Raw genomic sequence first — 8,977 nt, 5'->3', positions numbered from 1 at the left:
GCAGGGCTATGTCCCCCAGCCTCTGAGAAATTAGGAAAAAGCCTGGGGTGCTTGGTTAGCACAAATCCCTGGGGGCTTTTTAGATACCACCTTCCAGGGAGCTTAAGATGCAGGGCATCTGAGGTGAATCCAGCAGATCCAGAAAAGCCACCGCAGACTGCCCCAAGCAGAGGGAGAGAACCCCTGGACTCATGGACTTGAACAGTCCTGGTGGGTTGACGAGGCACCCTGGACACTTCAACAAGGCCCAGATCTCAACCTGTCCTTGCCACGAAGCCTCCCTCACCCATCCTGGGCCCCACGGTGGCCTCTCCTCCAAGTCCCACTGCCATCATAGGCTATGAGTACTTACAGTCAAGCTGGAGCCCATGCATACAGCGCTTGGACTAAATTCCATTGAAATACATTCAGATCAGAAAACACACCACACAGCATGCTCACATCCCACATCCTGGAGCCTGCGTGTGGGTTCCGACTCCAGCTGCTTGCTAACGCAGTCCCTGGGAGGCAGTGGTGAGGGTTCAAGTCATTGAATTCCTGCCAAAGTTGGAGAGCATTCCAGGCTCCTGGCTTTGACCCAGCCCAGCCCCAGCAGGTATTTTGACAGTGACCCAGGTCATGGGAGTTTGTTCTCTCTCCCTCTCCCTCTCTCTCTCTTTCTGTCTATATGTTTTATAAAAATTTAAAACACACAGGCTGAGGACAAACCACGCATCAATCTCTATGCTTTGCATTTCAAAGCACCTCCCTTAATGTGCCTTCATCCCCCCTTTCTGTCTTTCTGTCTGCCCACGCATCCGCCCAAGCCATCCATCACTGCACACAGCGCTGGCTGACTGCTGGACATGTACAGAACCCTGCTGGTCCCTGGGGATACAGTCATGCAAGGGACACACTTGCTGGCCGCAGTGAACTTCTGGTCTAATTTGGGCAGCAAATATGTAAGAACAGCAGCAATTAGGAAAAGGGTCATGGACACCTCATGAGTCATTTCTACATGCCAGGCGCTGTACTGAACAATCTGCATGCACAATCTTAAGGCCAAGTTAACACCAACTACCTTGGCTGGTGATTCCATTCAGCTGTTTATTGCTGTGTAACAAAATACCAGAACAGAGACAAATGTGTATATTAATTTGAAAGACAGAGCCCGACAGAGCTCCCATGTGCTGGTTCATTCCCCAGATGTCCACAACAACCAAGACTGAACTGGACACAAGTTAGGAACCAGGAATTCCATCTGGGTCTTTCATGCGAGTGGCAGGGATCCAAGGACTTCAGCTGTCACCTGCTAGCTCCCAGTGTCTGCACTGGCAGGGAAGTGAATTCAGGAGCAAGAACTGGGTAACAGAATGGCACTCTGAGAAGAGACATGGGAATCTTAACTGCTGGTTCAAACACTTACCCCGTCAACCATGGTAGCTTCAAACCACCAAAGCATTATATGGCCACAGTTGAGATTCCTTCTGTTGCAAGTGAGACAGACTTGACTCATACCAACAATTTTTTTTTTTTTTTTGAAAATTAGGTTTGGGAAGAATGATTGATCGACTTTGTAACAGGAAGCTCAGGTGCACCTCTGTCTTCAGGACAGGCTGGATCAAGGAGCACATTGGTATGCCCAGGGTTTTATCTTTCCATTTCTCAGAGCCTCTAGGCAGTGGGTAAGATGATTACCCACACCCCCTAGCAACCTCTGTGCAAAGGGGCAGTGTCTTCCCATCTCCCCTGAGTCCCAGGCAGATATGTGTTAGCTCATTTCGGTCACACGGCCACCACTGAAATAATCCCCGAGACAGGCAATGGAGCGCTCTCACCTCTGCAGCCCCCTCCAGCCACATGCAGGGTATTCCTTATTTTAAAATAGAAAGGGGAGAAGGAATGGATGGTGAAAGAGAGAACTAGAGGGAAGGAGACAGTCAGAGTAAGGGGAAGAGGGAGAGAGGGAGAGGGAAGAGAGCCCAGCTCTGACAGCAGGTGCGTGTTAAGGATACTAAGCAGGTACACCCTGACACCTTCATCTCACAGATGAAAAAGTGCTTGACCTTCAAAAAAACTGAAGGTAGAAACTTGTCCACATTCAAAGACTGAGAAGATGCCACAGCTGAGCAATGGACCTGCTCTCACAGATGCCAGAGCTCCTGTTACAGATGCCAGGCAAATGAACATGCTTGCAACAGCAGCTGGACAGCGTGACCCAGCAGAGACAGAGATCTCTGGGCAGGGACACCTGCTGGGCTGATGAGTCAGAGGGGACTTTCCAGGGGAAGAGGCCAGACAGACCTTTGCAAGGCCCATCGGGACACAGGAAATCATGTTGTAACATGCCCAGGAGCACCTCGAGGTCTGAGAAAAAAACAATGTGATTTCCACTGGCCAGCCCAGGGCCTCTGGGTACAAGCACTTGCCCCATGATGTCTGAGACCCTCTCAGAGGCAGAAGGAGCAAGCCATGAGTAACACTTCATACAACACCAAATATAATGCCATGAGCAAAGCTACAGATAACACTATGAACAGTATCTTGAATAGTGCTATGAAAAACGCCACGAATAACCTCACAATTACCACCACAATTATTGCCACAAATGACGCCATGAATAACGCCATGAATAACAAGGCAGCACATGTATTGGAAGGATGGCTACCCACACGGTGTCTTTCTGTTAGAAGCCACTCTGCCGCTGGGTGAAGGTAGGGGGTAGTAAGTGGGCTATGTGGCTCAGAAGTGACTGCACCACTGTCCAGGAAGCTCTGAAAACCACAAGGGGCAATGCCCACTGCAAAGGCACAGAGGGCACCGTGAGCCTTGCTGAGGCAACAAAGACCCCTGGAGGGTTTGAAGCAGAATGGTGGGGACCAGCTTTTGAGCGGAGGGTTAGGACACCACATTCTAGACCTAAGGTGTCTGGGTTAGAGTCCCAGCTCTGCTCCCCATCCCGGCTTCCTGGGAGGCCGTGGTGATGGGTCCGGTGACCGAGCTCCTGGGGACTGCATTACAACTGCCAGCTCAGGTCCCAGCCCAGCTCTGACGACTGGGGGCATTTGGAGAGTGAACTCACAAACAGTTGCTGATTGTGAACTGAAAAAAAAAATTTGAAAAACAAACAAAAAAAGTAATGACGTCGTGGATGCAGGATACCCCAGAAGGGGATTAATCATGGAAAGGAACTGAGCTTGATTGAAGCTCGGTACAGGAGAGCCAGAGGAAGGATGTACCCTTGCGTTTTTCTGTCCTGCACTTGGCTCCCAGGGGCTACAGGCAGGCTGAGCCCCCATCACTGCCTGCCCACCTCACAGCTCCTTCAGCAGTGAGGGGTGCCCATCACTCTTCTTCTCCTACCCTTCCACAAAGAAGTTTGGAGATGCTTGTCAGAGTGCAGGGCACAGATGGGTGCAATTGTGACCTGAGTCACAGGAGCCAATGCATGAAACTGGACTGAGCCCATTTCACACATGGGAGAACTGAGCCCAGGCAGGCAGCACTTGTCTAGAATTCAAAAGTAGCCCAGGATTTGCAGGACATTTCCCTCCACTGTGGTGGCGGGGTGTTGGAGGTGGGATCAGCCACCACTTGGGCTTGCACCAATTGAGGTTGCTCCCTCATTTGTGTGTCTGACATCTCAGCTCCCTTCCTGCCTGGGGTTTGGTGATTTCAGGGAGCTAACTGCTCTGGGATCTTCAGTGGGGACTGTGAGCTGGACCAGGGTCCAAAGCAGGCTAAGCTCAAGCAGGGCCTTGGCCTCTATAGCTCCCTGCCTCTCCCCTCCTCACCCTGGGCTCAACACAGCAGGCCCAGTGCTCACCCTTCTTGCTTGCCTGCAGCCTATTTGAAGGATTCGGGTGGCACTGTGGAGCTCCTGAACACTCATTCCTGCTGCATCTACTCAAGCCCAGGCCAGCTCAAGGCTCAGTCACCAACAATGCCCTGGCCTGTCGGTCAATGGCAGGTTCTAGACCGAGGGACCGACTGGTGGTCTCAGTGAATGCATTCTGTGGCTCTGCATTCTGCTGAGCACATTGCATTTCTCAGCCTGCATCCCTGCCAATAAAGCCTAGGTGTCTGCATTTGCAAACTTTGTTGATCTGGCACAGCCCAGAAAGGGGATAGGATGCAGGGTGGTGGCGATCCACTTTGCACGGCTCATATCCTCACCCTCTTGTGTCCCCAGCTCTGACTTGCTCATGGCTGCACGTTCATTTCTCTCTCATAGCACTCAGGGGTAGGAGCCTTTTGCAGCAGTGGCAGTGGTGCCTCAGTGGGGTCATCACACAGATGGGGGACGGCTGAGCCCAAACTTCCTGTCCTCTCAATGGTGCGACAACAGTACCCATCCCTGGGAACTCACCTGTTCCCCTGGCTGGCCACGGGCACTCACTGGGCATACCAGGTGTCATGTCCATTCTGCCACTGTGTGGTCAGTGAGAAAGAGCAGTTCCCCATAATCATGAGCAGTTGAAACTAAGGGAAAGCCAGCAAGGTCACTATCAGAACAGAAGCTAAATGGCTCACCAAGCTGTGACTGTGCAGAACACAGGGCTTGGTCTTCCCCTCCAGATATGAAGCTGCCATTCTCATAAATTAAGTTGACTTGTCCCCAAGGGCTAGACTGTTAGGCTGTTTTCTTAGCTCTTATGAATGTTATCTTTATTTAAAAGGCAAAGGGATAAACACACAAAGGCATACGATCATCCATCTACTGGTTTACTTCTCAAATGCTGGCAATGACCAGGGTTGGGCCAGGACAAAGCTGGGAGCCAGATATCCCCTAGATCTTCAAAGTGGGTGGAAGGAACCCAGCTGCTTGACCCAAGAAGCTGGGACTGGGAGAAGAACTGAGACTTGAATCTAGGCATTTGGAGATGAGAGATAGGTGTGCCCCAAGCAGTGTCTTAAATCACTACTCCAACATCAAGGTGATTTTTTTTTTCAGATTTGATTTACAGAGAGAAGAGAGGTGGGGAGAGATCCTCTGTCCACTAGCTCACTTCCCAAATGGACACAATGATCGGAGCTGAACTGATTCAAAGCCAGGAGCCAGGAGCTCTTTCTGGGTCCCCCACACAGATGCAGGGTTCCAAGGTATTTGGCTGTCTTCTTTCACTTTCCCAGGCCACAAGCAGGGAGCTGGATGGGAAGTGGAGCAGCCAGGACATGAACTAGTACCCATGTGGAATTCCACATTTGGAGATTGAGCCAATGCACTAGCCTCCCCACACTACCCAACATCGAGTTTAGAACCCAGGTCAGCCACAAACCAAAGTCTATGTCGTTTCCTCTCCACTCCGCCTCTAAAAGGCCCTTGAACCTAGAGAGCTCACCATCAGGAGAGGGAACAGCCAAGTGGATGACCTCACCGCAGCCAAGGTCACAGTTCACACAGGAGGACATGAGCGTAAAATAGTGGAGAGAACAGTCAAGGAGGGCTTCTGGGAAGAGATGACACCTGGTATCAGCCCTAGAGGATGAGTGGGAGGAGGGCTATATCCAGGGTGGGCAGCACGCTGTCATGTCCAGGCACCATGGCAAACCATTGTCCAGGTGACTTACATTAGTCCTCAAGGCAAAACAGAAGCTGTGTGTCCTGGAGTGTGACCCACACATCTGTGTCAGCAGGGATGACATTTGTCATCTGCAAGATTCAGTAAGAACCAACAAATACTGCCATCGAAGCAGAACGCATGTAATTGAAAATTAAGTGCTGGAAAGCGAGCAATTCAGCGGCAGCTCAGGCTTCCGCAGGGTCATGCCACCACCACCCCTACTCAGCTCCAAAACATAGCCAACTTCCATAGCCAATGCCTGCCCCCTTCCCCAGCCTGCCCCAGCTTGCCCCAGCCCCTGGAAGCTGCCAGCCTGCCCCTCTCTATGGTCTACCACAAGGGGCAAAGCAAGGGATGGATCATAACACGGGTGGGCTCTGTGGCTTCTCGCCTCTCTTTCCCAAAAGGTGCATCACACCTTCCAAAGTAGAAGTCTGAAGATGGCAAGGCACTTTGTGACCCTGCCTGCCCTTCTCCCTTCCACCTCCACCCTGCCCTTATCTTTCCAGCATCCTGTCCCTCTGCCACGGCCCAAAAGTGGGCTACCCAGGCCTAGATGTAAGGTCCTCGCCTGCTGCTCCCTGTTCTAAACCTTAGGCTGCCCACCTGCCCGGAGCCAACTTTGACACTGCTGAACTCACCGCAACACAGGCGGCCAAGATGGCTTCTTAACCACAACAATGGTTTTTGAAAGTAATACAAGAAAAAAATCTTACTCAAATGTGATGCTGGGCTGATTGTTGAAGATCCCCCCAAACCTACAGACCTGTATGACCTTGAGGAGAGAAAGGCCAGAGGTGAAAAAATGAACAATCAAGGAAAGAGAAAAGGCAGGGAGGGTGGAGGGCAGGGGAGGGTAAGGGAGAGTGGGCAGTAGGGGCCGGGGGCCTGTGCCTCAGCCCATTTCCCCTCTGCCTCACTTTGCCCTGTATTTACATCTCAATTACCAGCCATTGGACACTTCAGCCCTGGTCGCTTGCTCCAGCTGCAGGTCCCCTGCAAAAAGGGCCTTGCTAGGCCTCCCACGGACTCAGCCTTGGTGAGTTAAAAACAAAATATTTTCTTCGGTTCCCAGTAGAACTTGACCCAGTTCAGAATATAAAGCACTAAATATTTTATAAGAAAATCTATGGTTGCAGCACCCAGCCTGGCCCCCTTAGCAGAAGAGGCACTAAGTGAGTGGTCATCATACATGCCAGGCTTGCTGAACCTGATTTCAGACGAGACCGGACACGTGCAGGGTGGTATGGCTGTACACTGAGCCTGATTTCAAACCTGCAGCTCCCTGCTCCCCCGGAAGTGTCCCTGTCATCGGAGTGGGAGCTGCTCCTCCATCAGGAATACACAGCCCAGATCTGAGGTTTAACCACAAGGGAAGGTCAAGGTTCCTGAAAGGCAAGTTCCTCCCAGCAGGTACTTCTGACCCAGGCAGGTGAGCGAGCATCCCCCAAGACCGTGTGATTAGTAGGAATCCAAGAATGGTTTAGAGAACAAGCACTCTACACCCAGAGCCAAAAATAAAAGCACCAGATTGACTTAGTCTCCTTGGAGTCCCTCGGGGAATGAGGTTGCCTGCCGATGGCGGGGCTTCCAGCTGTCGCCTGAAAAGGCAGCTGCAACCACAGACAGCACAGCGGGCAGAATGCAGGGAGGGAGCCATCCAGGCAAACACGGGGAAGTCAGGGCAAAGAGAGCCAGGAGGGCTTTTGGGAAATGATGAGGCCTCAGCTAACACATGCAAGGTAGTGTTGGGCAGATAGGGGCAGGCAGCCTCAGAGAGCAAACACCAGAACGACATCACCCCCTCCCCTTTTCCTGGCTCCCATGTTTCCCATGGTTTCTTTTTTTATTATTATTATTATTTTTTATTGGAAAGGTGGATATACAGAGAGGAGAGACAGAGAGGAAGATCTTCCATCCGAAGATTCACTCCCCAAGTGAGCACAATGGCCGATGCTATGCTGATCCGAAGCCAGGAGCCTCTTCCGGGTCTCCCGCGCGGGTGCAGGGTCCCAAAGCTTTGGGCCGTCCTCGACTGCTTTCCCGGGCCACAGGCAGGGAGCTGGAAGGGAAGCGGGGCAGCCAGGACAGAACCGGCGCCCATATGGGATCCCGGGCGTGCAAGGCGAGGTCCTCAACCACTTGCACCACCGCGCCAGGCCCTTCCCATGGTTTCTTTATAGAGTTTGAGTCACTTTTCCAAGAGAGCAAATTGAAATGTTGCATAGGAATTGGAGATTTTTGGGAGAGCAAGGTCAGGTCCTGGGACCACTTGAGTGGAGACCCATTCTCCTACTTCCTGTGCCAGCCTGCTCCCTCTTTGCTACCACCATCCAGGGCCACAAGCAAGGGTTTCTGCAACAGACAGACATCTGGTCCCCAGCTCTTAAGGCTGAGGTCTGAGCTCAAGGCCTCTGCATGGGGCGTTCGGCTGGGGCTGTTGCAGGGGGCAGAGCCATGCACCACCCTCCCCAATAGCCAATCAGGAACACCGATGGGCATCCTGAAAATACACATAGAAATGCTTCAGTCCCTCCCTGCACACACATGCACACCATGCACCCACACAGTACAAAGATGCACCACACACAGTCTACACCACCTGTGCACACATGTACTAAGACAGGCATACATTCATTACATGGGCACACACAGGCACACATGCACACACCACACACATGTGCACTCACACCCTTGTGTACACACACATATGTGGACTGTATTCATGCAGGCACACACATACCTGTATATACCACGTATACACACACACATACTGTGCTTGTGCACACCTGCACACACCTCCCTCCCTGGCCTCCCTCACTCTTGGGCATGGATGCAGGTAGTCCAGGGGCTGGGAGGCGAGGGCTGAGGCTGCTGGGATTGTGGCTGGCCTCCACTAGTGCTGTGGACTGGGCTCCGGTGGCGCCATCGGCTGTGAGGCTCAGCGGGTATCTGGGCATCTCAGAGTGGGGCAGCATCCTTCTGTTGCTCCTCATGTACCTCTCAGCATGACCCAAGGTGAGACTTCTGAAACCCAGGTTTCCCATGTCCATGGCTCGGGCCCCAGTGGCCTTCACCAAGATGAAAGGCCTATGCTGATTTCCTCCGGGAACCATGAGACAGGACAGGGGTAAAGAGCACCCATAAACCCAGGTGACCTGAGTTGTCTAGCCCTACACTCCTCATCTGCCCAGAATCCCCCCTTCCAGACAACACTGGGTTTGAGACAATCCCCTGCCTCTCCTCTTCCCAGGCTCTCCTATTTCTTCTCCCCCAATGAGGGTACCAAGTCCTGGCTGGGGAGACCTTCCCAGCACAGCCAAAGGGACAGGGTCTGGGTCTGGCCTGGTCTCTGCAAGGCTATTGTCCATCAAGCCATCTAAGCCCTCTTACCTAAGCCTAGGGTAGGATCAAGGGCAAATCCTTGACAATGA

The sequence above is a fragment of the Ochotona curzoniae genome, unplaced genomic scaffold (genome assembly GCF_017591425.1).
Source record: "Ochotona curzoniae isolate NIBS_2020 unplaced genomic scaffold, NIBS_Ocur_1.0 contig_1014, whole genome shotgun sequence".
Classification (NCBI taxonomy): Eukaryota; Metazoa; Chordata; class Mammalia; order Lagomorpha; family Ochotonidae; genus Ochotona; species Ochotona curzoniae.
The sequence above is the reverse complement of the archived record's forward strand: the minus strand, read 5'-3'. Positions refer to the sequence as shown.